A 16,350-nucleotide genomic window follows, 5' to 3' on the forward strand; every position below is an offset into this window, starting at 1 on the left:
ATATTGAGTCATTATTTACATTTCTTGTTGAAGGACAAATCTGTTTACTAACATAGTGAAATAATTATAAAAGAAATCTCAAAAATGTTTCAAGTGCACATCTTAACTTGGCCAACTAAACAACCCACAAAAAAAAACCATCACGAAAATAAACATCACAAGACTATACATAGAATATTTAAGAAAATGCATAGTTTTCAGCCATATAATTTAATTCTACCATTTTCTCTTGTTAAGTTTGAGTCATAAAGATGTGTTTAAAAATAAAGTAAGAATATAGATGTTAATATACTTATTTAAATCAATAAGTATTTGAATGTCAAATCTCTTTGTGCATATAAAATATCATGTAATATTATCATGTTATTAGTCCTGCAGTCTAAAAAAAATAAAATCATGAATTATTTAATTAATAACATAAATGTATATTATTAGATTAAATATTAATATCAATTTCATTTGTAAAATACTAATTTGACTTCTATTTAAGTCCAATATTAATATTTACTTTGTCTTTAATTCATGATACAACTAGGGATAACTCAAACTTGAAATTATAATTTAATTAAGTTATCTATAATTTCTCTCATAATATTAAATATTCATAACTAGATGATTATATAGTGAACTCCAGTATGACTTCTTTTAAAATATAACTAAATCACAATTTATATTTATTAATTTGTAACTTCACATGCATTAATAAATATATAATAAGTTATATCCCACTAAGAAATTTAAAAGTAATTGATTTTAAAAACTCATTTAAAAGAAAATAAATAGTATTTATTTATTATATATATATATATATATATATATATATATATAATTTTATTTATTTATTTAAATAAATCTAAAAATTATATTATATTTTTATAAAATAAAAATAAACATACAATTAGTATTTCTACATGCCTTTGATCTCTCAAAGCATCCAACCATACTATATTTAGTTTTCTCTCTTTAGTATAATTGTTTTCACATGCATGCATAAGTTTAGTTACAACATTCTTTTCTCTCAATTAATCTTTTGTTTTTCCAACAAATTTTGCAACCATATTATTTTAGATATAAGAAGAATATCTATCTTTATTTAGAAAATTCATGGTAATCACATGATTCTCATGACAAATTCAAAGTTGAAACCTTGGTTGTTCAATTTGTTGTTTTCTTTCAATTTTCTATAATCGAATTTTTCTTATATTAGAAAGGATTTTAAAATAATACAATCATAATAATTTTCTAGATTTTTCTACAATTTTCCTTAATCAAATTTTCTTGATTAAAAGTTTTACTTTTTCAAAATCTACAACATAATTCTTTATCCAAAAAGCAATACAATAAATTAATTTAAGCATTATGTAAGCACTTAGGAAGACACAAGTAGACAGATCTTTCAATAAAATTCTATAATGAATTTTCAAACCGTACCTCAATACCACAACTAAAATCTAAGACAATCTATGAATGCATGCAAATCTAAACCCTCTAAAACTTTCAACAATTCTTTTGATCCAATTTTGGATTTTGCTCTCCAAAACCAGTGTGTAGAAATGAGCTTGAATCTTTAATAAAGAGCTTAACTCTACCTAGGGTTTTTGTTTTCAAACATGCAAAGGCCTCTACTTAAAATAAACTTTTATTATTTAATCCTTTCGTGCACACTTAAATAACTTTTTAATTAAAATATTCTTTTATTTTTCTTTTCCTCCACTTTATTAATTAGTGCAAGCATTTTTTAAATCATAGTTTATTATTTAAATTAATAATAATAATTAAAGCTCATTATTTAAATGTAGCTCTAATTTAATTATTATTAATTAAATATTTATAATAAAGTAATATTAAATCTTTAATATTTTAATATTCTAATTCTTTTTTAATCCACCTTCTTAATTAGGCATTTAAATTAAATCTTTTAAATTGAAGCACATATTTAATTAATTTCATCATCATATTCTAATTTCTCTTTAACCAATTTTTTTTAATTAGACTTCTAAAGTAAGTCTTTTAAATTAAAGCATATATTTAATTAGTTTTTAATTAATAAAATATTGTCATATTTTAATATATTTTTTAATCAAATAATTTTAATAATTCTCAATATTATGTGATTAACCCAAATCTTATAATTAAATCATTTGCTAAATAAATCACATAGTCAAATCCACATAAAAGCAACCCCAAACTCAAAAGTAAACAATAGGAACAAAGATAAACTCATGGGTTTAAAAAGGGTGGAAAGTCATATACATGTCCTCCTTCTCTAAAAAAGTAATTAGGCTATGGCTAGGATTGGACCTGAACATTATCTCTCCATTCTTACCATTGACTTATTGTGATAGGGCACACTCAACCTGGTGATTTAGGGAAATCGATGCCTAGTATTTGCAAATCTGTATAAAATATGAGCATGTGCATATGCATATATATCTAAGCTAAACAAACAATGGAGGGGAGTGGTACATTGTGTAGATCCCCACTACCAAGTGACCACGACTCCCTCCCTCAACTATATCAAGCATGTCAAACATAAAAGTAAAATAGACACACACACACCATACACATGCAAGTATGAGGTAAGTATAATAGAAAATCCTAAATATAAATAACGTCATATTCTAACATAGATATCTCATCATCTTGAGGACATACTAAACATATTTTTAAGACACACCATATGGCATCATCATAAAAGTAATTTCATTAACTAATTAAGAGAAATCAAAGCATCATCACTACTAGTAGGAAACTATTACAACCTAATGTAATCAATTACTCAACATATCAAAGTATTGCATTTCAAATATCAAATAAGGGCTAACACATCTATAGAAGAGTCATATAGAACTTTAGCAACTAAGTCGACAATGGTATCAAAGAAGGGGTGTTACACTCCTATTAAAGCCCTACAACCTGAATTTCAATCTAGCTACTAAATCCTTTGATAAAGTTCCATTATGGGTAGGACTTATGAACTTGCCACTTCAATTTTGTGTTAAATCTTGTTTTAAAGCTATTGGGTGATTCTCCAGGTAAAGTTTGGGGGCAGATGAGATTTGACGAGAATTATTCCATACAAATTTTGACTATATTTTGATTGAGGTGGATCTAATAAAAGAATTCTTAACAAAATAGTCTCTAAAATTGGTGACAATTGACATATGGAATATGAAGGTTATCGATATCCTAATAGAATTTCATCCAAAGTGGATTCAATATTCTGAGTATATTTTACAATCAATTTATATGGTTGGATAGAGTGCATAATATTATGAAGGAGGTAATCCATCAAGTGATAGGGTTCAGTGTAATTGGTGAAACCCCAACCCTGTGAACAATTATTACTAATTCAGCTATGCAGTTAACCAAGTCCAAGATAGATTCTAGAGTATTGATGATCAATGACATAGTAGACCCTAAATTTCAATTTGTTTCTATCGTAAGTGGGTATAGGGTAAACCAATCGAGCAGAATTAACATTATAATTGGTGCAACTATCTATGCAATGTACCATATAGTAAAGGAAGATACTACATATGACCTTTGTCAAATGTTGAGGAGCTAGCTCATGGTGAATATGAACAAGATAGAGAGGGACAAGAAACAAATCTTTAAATATAGCTCAATTATGGTATTTATGTTATTTAATGTGCAAAATTTATTTCTTGGTAAAGGAGTGATTCAATGGGCCAATGATAAACTGGTAATAACATAAATAAGTGAATTCATTAGAGAATTAGGAAATGATTTCAATAATGTTGTTGATACTAACATGGTAAATCAATATAAAAATGATAAATATTTTGTTGTTGATACTAACACTTGGAAATTGCAATTTGTTCAACCAAGGACCTTTGGATTACCTTCCATGGGATATGAATTGGCTGATAATATTTTTTAATATTTATGTAGATGTGTTATTGTCTAAATGAATAGATGCAACCACACCTAGGTTTGGAGCCTATGAAGAAGTCTTTGCTAAGATACAGTTAGAATTGAAGAAATTGGTTATACAAAGAAAGACTAGATGGATTATCTACTCATTAATAGAAAAGTATGAAAGTAAAGAAGGGCTCATCCACACCTAACTTAGAAGAATGGGAGAAAGAGATAGAAGAGATTCCAAGAGAAAATAAGATATACCAAAGGAAAGGAAAACCCCTAGAGAAGGGCAAGAAGAAGAAATTGGTTGAAGTGGAGCCACCCAAGAAAAATAAGAAAGTGAAAAGTAGAGGAAATAAGAAAGGTAAGAGAAAAAAAGAATACAACTAGAGTTGAAGAAAATAAAACATAGTTTGATAAGGAATCAAAAGATTTGAAGGAAAGTAGTAAGAAAGAAGCACTTACTGTAGAGTGCATTGACAAAGACATAATAGAATATGATAGAATGGGAACTGTAGGTAGAAGATATCAATTCTGTAATAATGAGAGTAAGAAGAAGCTAGAAGAAGTGATTATAGTCAGTATGTACAAGTTTTAAAGGACCCCTAGTAAATTGTATGGAGTCTTACCTACATAAATTTACCAAAAAATTGATGCAAGATGAAGAGAAGCCCTGCGAATGAACAAAGAGATAATGGAGAGAGCACTTATGGAAGTCACTCTAGATTTTCATATTAAAGACATTAAGATAATGGTTGGAGCCTTAAAGAAATAGTGCAAGATCAAAGATAGAGTATTAAGAACTCTGTTGGGAAAAACATAAGGTGTACATGATGAGATAGTGGAGATGTGGAAGAAGATCATGGAAATGCAAAAGGAAATAAAGAAGGATGTTATTTAATAATAAAAGAAAGATGAAGTATCATTTTTCATGCAAATTGATTAAAAACTAGTAAAGGAAGTTGGAGAAAAATATTTTTTCAAATAGCCACTCCTACAAATATCATTGGAGAAGTGGTAACTGACATACCCAAACAAGTTTATGATATTGAAAGAAATAGGAGAATAGGGTAATCACTCAATTGGAGATAAAATCATATCTATCCCCCACTGTAGAATTTACACAATAAAATGTCAAGAATGTAAAAGTCCTAATTGGATTATGTGACATGAGTACATTGGACTTTATGGAAGAGTTGGAAACCAATCTACATGGACAAATAATTATCATGAATCATTGTATTTTTTGTTCAATCATCTTACATTCTAGTCATACCTCTACCTAGGTTGTGAGTGGGCATTTCAGGAAAGCTAAATTTCCTTAAAGTGGATTCCTTTACATTTAATCATAGAAGACATCATTGTTGCATCTTATAACTGGGTGGCCAACTCATCAACACAGTATTCAACTATATCTTGTGCATTCTTGATACCAATAGTTAGGCATACAATATTACTAGTTATAAATGATATATTACATCTGCACTACTTTAATTGTATTGAAATCTAAATCAATTTTGTATACTAGGAATTACACATTTTTGTGCAATGGGTATGTTAAAGATATTTTTGAAGATAAATTAAAAATCAATTTGATACATTTATGCAGTACGTGATAGATTAAAATCAACTATACATCCATTTAAAAGGATCCAAACATGTCTTAAACAAAACCTCTAAATAGATAAGATAATTAGGCTCCTCACTCCATTACAAAAGGGTACATATTTTAGGCTTCTAAATCATTTTTTCATTATTTGGTTATTTTTCCCAAACCCTTGATAGAGTCTTGCATGTAGAGGATATAAGGGCATGTACCCACTATAAGTAAGAAATTATAAGAGATGCAAATATTTGGAGTGATTTCAAAGACATGTTCCATAAGGATAGAACCTTAAAACCAAAATTCAAACATCCTAAAACCCTTAACATGGTTTAGATCATGGAGTTTCAATAATTTCATGAGTTATAATGGATTAAGATTGTGCCAAGTCATATGCATGATCAATTATTCTAATTAGGAGATCAACCAATGAAGATCACAAAAGAACTCATATATTTGATAAATAGTTTTGACAATATGGGTATTATATCCATCATGATGAAGATACTAAAGAAAAAAGAGGAGAAAAGCACTATTTCTAAGTGGGACAAAAGATCTATGAGCATCATAGATATAAGATAGAAAGATGTAAGACTAATTTCCAAAATTATGGGATATAAGATGCATTATAGTTGTGGAGTCAATTCATTCTCATAAAATAGTTGTAGAACACATGAACATTATGACATATATGAAATCTTAAGACAACAAATACTTGAAAAAATCAAAATAATTAAGCATGACAAGTCACAAGTTATTAGGTTTGCATCCCTCATTTCACATATGTTCTTTCACATTATTCATAATTTTATTGGTATGCATCCTAGTGCTTGGAAATAAGATGTACTTGTACTACATTACAAATCACTTGGTATTACAGAATGAAATAAAATAATCATTTTGGTTTGTTTAAGGGATTTCAAAGAGATGTGAAAGAAAGGAAGGGAATCCCCAAGGAAATAATTGATAAGTATGTAGAAACAATGTGGTTTATAATTAAAACTAATAATATTTGCATGGAGGCTATGAAGCCAAGAGTATAATGGATTCATCCCATAGATTATGAAGTTGGCCCTTTCTTTGTAACACAACAATTTGAGGCAATACTCACATCAAACGAGGACCCTAATACTAAGTGATAGGGAACTTATAAAAAGAAATATGATAACCTAAAGTAAGAACTCACCAAGAATTCAAGAAAGAGGAAAGCTCAGAAAAATTTGGACAAGATTTCTGAAAAAGGGGATAACTAAGGAAAAAATGGTAGAAATAAGGAAGATAAATGAGGTAGCTATGTAAGCTCAAATTGATACCTCTACTCTTACAAAGATAGCTAATGAAGAAAGAGTTGAAGTTAGTCCATTGAAGGTGCCATATTCACTTGTGGCAATAGTTTCTAAAGTTAAGGTAACTCATACACCTCAAAGAGCTTCAAGAAGATCTACTAGGAGAACTCTTCCAATAAAGATAGAGGAAAGGAAGGAAGAGACATCCCTGATTGATGTAGCATCAAATATACCTTCTAGGACTCCTAGACCTAAAGCTATGACTAAGGGTCATATTCCTAAGAAGATAAAGCTAATTGAGTTTCATCCTAGAGATCTTGCAAAGAATAAATCAAGAATAAAGGAGAAGAGATTAAAATCAAAATCAAAATAGAATCCTAACACGAAGGAGATAATAGATAGAATTGAGAATCAAGGATTAATAAATCAATTGGATAAAAATTATGATAGATATGATTCTAAGAATCAAATTATTTTATAGGATTCAATCATTACATATATGTTGAACTTCAAGAGGAATCTTATTGAGATTTAAGATAGTATATCTCATGATAGTTTTGAGAAAATTGACATTAGAAGAGAAATAACATTGGAGGAATATTAGAGAACAAAAAATAAAACATTACATGATCTATGTGAATTAATTACCTATGATGATGCACAAAATATTGAATAAGGCTAAGGAAACAATGAGGTCCAAAATAAGAATTATCAAATTGTTGGAAAGAAAGTATGAATAAATTGGAGAAGAAACTAAGAGAGTTATCTCTCAAGTGTTTACAAAAATTGATTACATGGGTGTGAGAACACTAAAGACTCAAGAAAAATGAATTAACATTAAAAAGAAGATTGTGACACTTATTGAGAAAGATAAAGATGATACTAATGATGTTAATAAATTCTTTAGAACCATTCCCATATTTCTTTGTTATTGGAGTACCATTACTCTAGATAAGGAAAATAAAGATAAGAATGCTTCCATGGGTAGATTCATTTCCAATGAAGAGATAAAAGAAAAAATTATTGATTCTTAGGTTATGATTGAGGAAGAAGAAGAAGACGAGAAAGAAAAGGAAAAGGAGAAAGAGAAAGAAGACATAATGGCCAAAGTAGAGATAAGAGAAGAGAGTAATGAAGGTAAACCTTCAATAATGACACTTGATAAGGCATTCAATTATATTAATAAATTGGTTTCTTAATCTCCTAAGATTTATGAACCTAGTGTCCCCAATGATAAGGGAATTGTATCTAATAAAGAAGAAGTGACAAAGAAAATAGTAAGTATCTTAGAGACTCTTATTATTTAGAGAAGGTTGAAACTGAAGGGAAATGAGAGCATTATAGAAATCTATCTAGATCAGTATGCACATCCTATATCCAAATATTTCTTGAATAATATATAATAAACAAATATAAGTACATATTTCTATGTTATAAAAGCAAAAACAAACATGGTCAATTTCCCACAATCAAAACCTTAAAAGGAAAGATATTGCATTTACAAATCTAACAAATTTCAGCAACATTATGACATGCATATTTAATACTCTAGAATCATAAAACTAGAAGAATGAGATAGAATAGAATATAATACACAGATATACATGGGGAAAATCCTTCTAGGTAAAAAATCCCACCCTCCAAAACATCAAGCCAATGTATTATTTAGCAACAAGTTAAAATAAATTTTTAGGCTCTAAGCCTTCACATGGAGATTTACATCTTGTTCCATCCTAGAGAATATCTGGCAGCACAACCCTATGAAATAAACTATTTCACTCTCTCTTAGTCATTATAAATTAGAAAAGGAACCAACATATATAGAGCTCAATGCGGGAGGTAGGTTCCCATGGTTTCCAAAACCATTTTCAATATAGAAGAGGTAGGTTGTGTCACAACACAAGAAACTTGCTAATTCCATGACACATTGCTCGTAGAAACCTCCAAGGCAACAACACCTATCTCATCCATAATAGTCATCTTGATAAATTTAATGTAAGAAGAACATGGAAATTACCATGACCAAGATTAGGCACTTTCTTTACCTTCAACCAATTGTCAAAAGTGAACTCTGCCATAAATTTTTGTTGTCAAAATGAAACTCCAAAGTATAAAATTAATTTCCAACTAGGACTCTTCAATCTATGTAGGAAATTTCCAAACCAATTTACACACCAAATGGAAATATATGAAAATATCTTCCCATAAATTAGAAACTTCCAAGTGAGCACCAACTTCCTAAAAAATAAGGAATGTGTCATCTCATCACTTGCCACGTAGGATACTACCTCACTAAGAGGTCTCACAAAGTGAATGTCAACTTAGGAAATTAATAAATTAAACTAAATCAATAAATCAACATGTTAGGACTCTAAGGTTGAGACACCTTAATCCCAACATCCTCTCACTTGTCAAATACCTATCAAGAGTCTATAACAAAAACTCCAAAGGATTCAAACTAATGAAACTATATCATCACAACCATCCATGAAACCACACAAATATCAATGCATGCCCTTGTGCTCTATCTAGACACTTATCCAAATAACATAAACATAAGATCCTTGTGATTAAAAAAGGTATAAAATAGTGCCACCACTTCACTAAACTCATGAGCTATATAGAAGCATCAAAACATCAACTTCATAGCCCAACATAACTATGAAGTAATCCTCCAGAAAACAAGATAAAATATCAGCCACAACAACAACCAAATTGATTGTTCCAATCCAACTGATAAACCCATGAGATTGAATATAACATCCACATAAAATGCTAGTCCATCCGATCACTCAAACCTCAAAGGTATCCACCATCAAAAAATGCATGCCACCAACATAACTAGCCCATAAACTACAACCTCAAGCTCCATGCGTAAACTAGGTGATGAAGACCAAACACATACAAGAACTCCCATTGCATGGGTAATGCCAAGTCTGAAAAAAATCAAAGACATACGAAGTCTTATTATAACAACACAAAGAAAGTGTAACCATGTATTACCAAGGACCATCCACAAAGATATTCAAAATCATGTAGCAAACTTTTTGCAAGAAATATATGTCTCATAGAGTCTCCACAACTCTCCCATGTTCTCCACATCCAACAAAGAAAAAATATAAAGGAACCACCATGTCATCACAAAAAAATAATGAAGTACAAGTGATAACATATTACCACAAAAGAATGATCACCACAGCTCAAATAGATCTCAAAAAATAATTTTATGTGAACACAAACATCCAAGAAGATAACCAAGACCAAAGAGAGAACCTAAGCATGTAGCATGTCCTTCCACAAACACTTCTAAATGTCAATTATGCCAAGTATGATCTCCTTCACAACCCCAAGAGAAAATCTATTGCAACATCCCAAAAAATTCAACCTCAAGAGATCAAACATAGCATGATATCATGAATCTACAAGGATGTAAACCTCTCAAAGAAGATCAAACAACTCCATTTTTTATTTCAAGAAATAAACCAACTACCATCTCCTACTATCATCATAAATGAAAAAAAAAACCCGAAGGAGATAACTATGTTATCCATATCTCACAATGAATTCTCCAGAACCATCTAATTGTAGCTCAAGATTCATGAATATGAAATAAAATGTAAAGCATCTAAAAGTAACATTGGGCAATACCTCTCAAGTGATAAACTATTGAGTAGACCAAGAATGGGGAATGAGAATAATCTTCCAAGATATGCAAGTCATCATGACTTATCCAAGAATAATCTCGTCATAAGTCTCTATTTAACTCATGTCCAACCAAGATGTAGGCTCTTCAAACTTTTTGCTAAAAATCTCATCAAGAGTATACATCTCAACAACATGTCTCTCATATCAAGAGTACTCTAGCCTCACCTAAGTCTTCAAGTATCCAAGAGCACCTATAATCAATCAATCCATGTCTTCCAATGCAACATAGCACTACCATGAAGTATCAAGCAAATGATCAAAGTACTTGTTGACACAAAAGTCTACACTCTTGCTTGAGGGATGACCCTCAAGCGACCTTATGTAACATGGAAACAATCTCCTAGTGTGAGACTTGTGCTTTGAGGCTAAATCTATGGAGAAGGTTGGCTTCTTCACTATCAAGATGCACCTACACTACCACTTTGAGGGAAAAGGAAGAAGGAATGCATGAAATTAAATTGCAAAAAGGAAAGGGGGTGATGCACCAAGATTGAATGATTGGTTACAAATCTTGTCTATGAGTACACTACACATCAATGAAAACCCAAATATACTAATCTTAACTCTACTCTACCTTATAAGAAACTACATGTAGGTTTAGAACTAGTTGGAGTACTGAAAGGAAAGGAATCTCGCTATAGAACAACTGCTAATAGACTTAACACAATAAATAGATCCAAGAGAATGGAAAAGAAACATTCAAAACAAGGCAATAAACATGCATAGATTAATGAATGGAAATAATAGGTAAGAACCAGGTTTTTTCATTAAAGGAAGGGAAAAAATGCAAAGCATAATGTTGTTGCAAAGTACAAATAGAGAAGAACTCGAAAAAAGTATTTACAACTACTTTTTAAAGAGTTCAAGCATAACTTTGATTTAACTATGAAGTTCAAACCCCAACCAAAGTGGAGTTGATTTGTAGAGAGAAATAACTGAAGAACTAGAACTAAATCTGACCATGAAATACAATTTTCATAGAAGTGACTAGAAGAAACCAAAATCAATGCATCTAACCATAAGAGATCAAATCCAAAATATCTAATCATTACATGTAATAAAGAGACATGGAGATGCATTAACATCATGGAACAAGGCCCAAAATGTTGGTCTACATTGAAGGAATTGATGCAGGAACATCCAGAGGTATAAGGGCAATCCTGTGTCACCCAAAAAAATGTACTTAGACTTAGTTTCTGTTTCATGTCTTTACATTTTTGGATACCCATTTGGGTCAAATAAAGGTTCCAACTCTCACAGTTCAACTATCAGTGTGTTTGAAAATCTTGAAAAAATAGGAGCATGCAATTTGGCCATCATTTTGGTGACCTAGAAGGTGTGAATTGGCCAAATGAATATAAATGTGATTTAGAGCATTCCAAAAAAAGAATCAGGTCAAAAGGCCCCATGGTTTGAAAGTTATTGCAGTTTTTCGAGTTTTGGAGACCTCCTAAGAATGCTTCAAAGTCAAGTTAGGGGCATTAAATGACCTCAAAAAGGGCTAAAAAATGGGAGACAAGCAAAACTTGTCCATAGGGCTATAGAGCACTTCAAGAGCTTTCAAAAAATGTAAACAGTTCATCAATTGGAGCTACGGTTCAAAAGTTATGCCTCCCGAAAGTTCAATTACCATTTCTGGATTCTTCTAGATTTGCACCGACTTCTAACGCCACTTCTGGAACCTTCTATTTGTTCGGTGGATGCCTACTAGCACTTTCTAGAATGTACTCCTAGTCCTTAGCCCTCTGGGGTCTATTTAAGGAGATTTTTGGCATTGTAAAAGGCAGTTCGGAGTGGAGTTTGAGAGGAGGTACTGAAAGGAGAAATTATCTCTAGATTTATGCTATTGTAAGCCCTTAGGGAATGTTTTGAAATTTATTTTCTCTGTACTGTTTGTAATAGCTTATTTTCTTAGTTAATATAATTTTCCCTTTCTATTGTGTCCATTTTGTTCTTGGGTTGTGTTCCCATCAAGTGGTATCAGAGCTGGTTTTCCTGAGTGTGTAGACAGAGCGTCGAATGTGAGGCAGTTTGCACTAGGACTGTGTGGTTGTGGGTTTGAGTTAAGAAGATGCCTCCATGAAGAGAGCATGGTGGAAGGGCCAGAGCTATTAATCCTGAGGAGGTTAGAGCCCTCCAAAGGCAGGTGCAGGCATTGCAGGAGGAGCTTCATAGAGGAGCAAATGTTGTCGCAAGTGACAATAGTGAGGATGACAATGAAGAAGAAGTAATGGGACCAGAAGAAGAATTTGACAGGGAAGTTCTAAATCCTGTAGAGGAAAGGATTTTTAGGGCCATTACTAAGTTTGGGAAAAGACCTACAATTGAAGTGGATGTATTTTCAGGAAATCTGAAACCAGATGAGTTGATTGATTGGATCAATGAACTGGAAGAATACTTTGAGTATGAGGATATCAGGGACCCAGATAGGGTTAAGTTTGCAAAGGCCAACTCGAAAGGCCATGCCAAAATCTGGTGGCAAGAGGTTCAATTGGAAAGAAATAGAAGAGGAAAGGAGAAGATCACAAGATGGGATTGCATGGTGGACAAATTGAAGAAGCAATTCATTCTTGTGGACTACGAGCTTGATCTATTTAAGAAGATGCATGGGTTAAAGCAAGCAGGAAGATCAGTCCAAGAATATACAGAGGAGTTTTACCGACTCTTGATTAGAGCGAGACATGCAGAAGCAAATAAGGAGAAGGTTTCTCATTATATCAATGGGTTGCGACCTAGCATCCAAGAGGAATTAAGTCTGGTAAGAATGACCAGCATTGAAGAGGCATACCAGTTTTCCCTACGAGTTGAAGAGAAGTTGAATAAAAGGTTTGAAGGAAGACAAAGAGGGTGCGGTCAAGGAGGAAGGGGAAGTGGTAGATCATCTGGAGGCTGCAATGAAACCCAAAAGAAAAATGAAGATGTGGGTACTAGCAGGAACCAGAGGAATGAGGGTTTCGAGCACTCCCATGATCAAGACTTTGGAAATCAAAGAGGAAGAGGTAGAGGATGTGGACAAGGAAGAGGAGGCTTCCGTGGTACCTATCTCCATTGCAATGAAGAAGGTCATCGTACCTTTGAATGCCCTCAACAACAAGGAAGGACAGATAGGAGAGCTGAGGGCCAAGCTAGGGTTGCTCATGTGGATGAGGATGCACAATCATCACATTCAAAGGATGCAGAAATAGGAGAGACCTTGGTAAATGAAAGAGTCCTACTAAGTGGTGAGATTGAACCAGGACAACGGAGGAGTTTGTTCTGTACCAGATGCAAGTGTGAGGATAAATGTTGTGATGTGATCATTGATGGTGGTAGCACTGATAAATTGGTATCAAAAGAGATGGTCTCTAAGCTGAAGCTCAAGAGGGAGAAACATCCACAACCCTATCAGATTTCTTGGGTAAAAGATGATCATAAGGTCCTGGTAAGTGAACAATGTTTAGTAAAATTCAAAATTGGGAGTTACCATGATGAAGTTCTCTGTGATGTTATTTTGATGGATGTTTGCCATCTATTGTTGGGTAGACCATGGCAGTTTGATAGACATGCAGTGCATGATGGACATGCAAACACATACTCTCTCACAAAGGATGGAGTTCACCATAAATTGAAGCCCATGAAAAAGGAAGATGAAAAGGTATGTAGCAGTGTTAGGATTTGTCTTGTTGATGGAAGGAAGTTTTTAGATGGTATGAAACATCAGCATATGTGCTATGCTTTGATTCCTACAAAAGATAAAGAAGGTAGTAGTGAAATACCATTTGAAGTTTCAGATTTACTAGGGGAGTTTGGAGATATTATCTCTGATAATGTTCCAGATGGATTGCCACCAGTAAGGCAAATCAGTCATCAGATAGATCTAATTCCAGGAGCTAGTTTTCCTAACAAGGCTACTCACAGGATGACTCCTACTGAAACAGAGGAGCTAAATAGACAGGTTCATGAGTTTTTGAGGAAGGGTTTGATTCGAGAGAGCCTGAGTCCATGTGCAGTACCTGCAGTACTTGCACCAAAGAAGGATGGAGAGTGGAGGATGTGTATAGATTCTCAAGCTATAAATAGGATCACCATCAAGTACCGGTTTCCTTTGCCAAGGATGGATGATATTATGGACTGCTTGAGTGGAGCTCAGTACTTCACAAAGATAGATCTGAAGAATGGTTATCACCAGATATGGATTCGAGAAGGAGATGAGTGGAAAAAAGCCTTCAAGATCAAGGAGGGTCTTTATGAGTGGTTAGTCATGCCCTTTGGACTGACGAATGCCCCAAGCACCTTCATGCGGCTCATGAATGAGGTACTTAAGAAGTTCTTGGGAAAATTTGTTATTGTCTATTTGGATGATATTTTAATTTTCAGCAAGACTTTGGAAGAACATTTATTGCATATTCGTAGTGTCCTTGAAAGGCTAAGGGAAGAGAAACTATTAATTAATTTGAAGAAGTGTAACTTTGCAAAAAGGGAGTTAGTCTATTTGGGGTTTGTTATATCACCTGAAGGTCTCAAAATGGATCCAGAGAAGGTAAAAGCCATCTTGGAATGGCCTACTCCAAGGTCTGCTACTGAGGTAAGATCATTTCATGGTCTGGTTAGTTTTTACAGGAAGTTTATTAAGAATTTCAGTGGCATATGTGCACCCCTAACCGATACAATAAGAGGGGATAGAAAAGAGTTCAAATGGACTGCAGCAGCTGCGAGAAGTTTTGAATTGCTGAAGAAGAAGGTGACAGAATAGCCTGTGTTGGCACTTCCAGATTTTAGAAAAGTGTTCCAGGTGGATTTGGATGCCGGTGGCAGTGCTATTGGGGTTGTATTAAGCCAAGAAGGTAAGCCTATTGCATATTTTAGTGAAAAATTGAATGATGCAAAGAAGAAGTATTATGTTTATGATCAAGAGTTCTATGCAATAGTTCAGGCCTTAAAGAAATAGAGGCATTATTTATTGCCAAAGGAATTTTTTTTTGTATACTGATCATCAGGCATTACAATACCTAAATAGCCAAGGTAAATTGAATCAGAGGCATATGAAGTGGGTAGAATTCTTGCAGAGTTATACATTTGTGTTGAAGCATAGAAGTGGAAAATCTAATAGGGTTGCAGATGCACTAAGTAGGAGACAGTTGTTGCTTACAACAATGCAGGTTGAAGTAGTTGGGTTTGATGAACTCAAGAATTTATACCCCGAGGATCCTAATTTTGCTGAAGCATGGAAAGCTTGTAAAGAACCTGTTGCTATAGATAGAACCAAGTGATTAGACTATTTGATTCAGGATGGCATGTTGTTCAAAGGTAGTCAATTGTGCATTCCAAGGAGTTCCATGAGGAAAAATCTGATTAAGGAGAAACACAATGGAGGAATGGCAGGACATTTTGGTCGGGATAAGACCATTGCCATTCTTAGATAACATTATTTTTTGCCTCAAATTACACAAGATGTGAAGAAATTTGTATAGAGTTGCCAGGTTTTCCAAGTTGCCAAGGGGTTTAGTCACAATACTGGCCTATATCAACCACTGCCTGTTCCATCAAGACCATGGGAGGACATAAGTATGGATTTTGTTCTTGGATTGCCAAGGAAACAAAGGGGTAATGACTCAGTATTCGTGGTGGTTGATAGGTTCTCCAAAATGGCACATTTCATTCCATGCCACAAAACTCATGATGTTGTCCATATTGCAGACTTGTTTTTCAAAGAGGTGGTAAGACTACATGGTCTTCCAAGGAGTATAGTTTCTGACAGAGATACTAAATTTGTGGGGTATTTCTAGAGGACATTGTAGAAAAAGTTTAGAACAGACTTAAAATTCAGTTCCACGCATCACCCACAAACTGACGGCCAAACAGAAGTGGTAAACAGAAGTCTGGGCAATTTGC

This window comes from Cupressus sempervirens, chromosome 9 (assembly GCF_028749045.1).
Source record: "Cupressus sempervirens isolate cs-2001-9-10 chromosome 9, ASM2874904v1, whole genome shotgun sequence".
NCBI classification, from domain to species: Eukaryota; Viridiplantae; Streptophyta; class Pinopsida; order Cupressales; family Cupressaceae; genus Cupressus; species Cupressus sempervirens.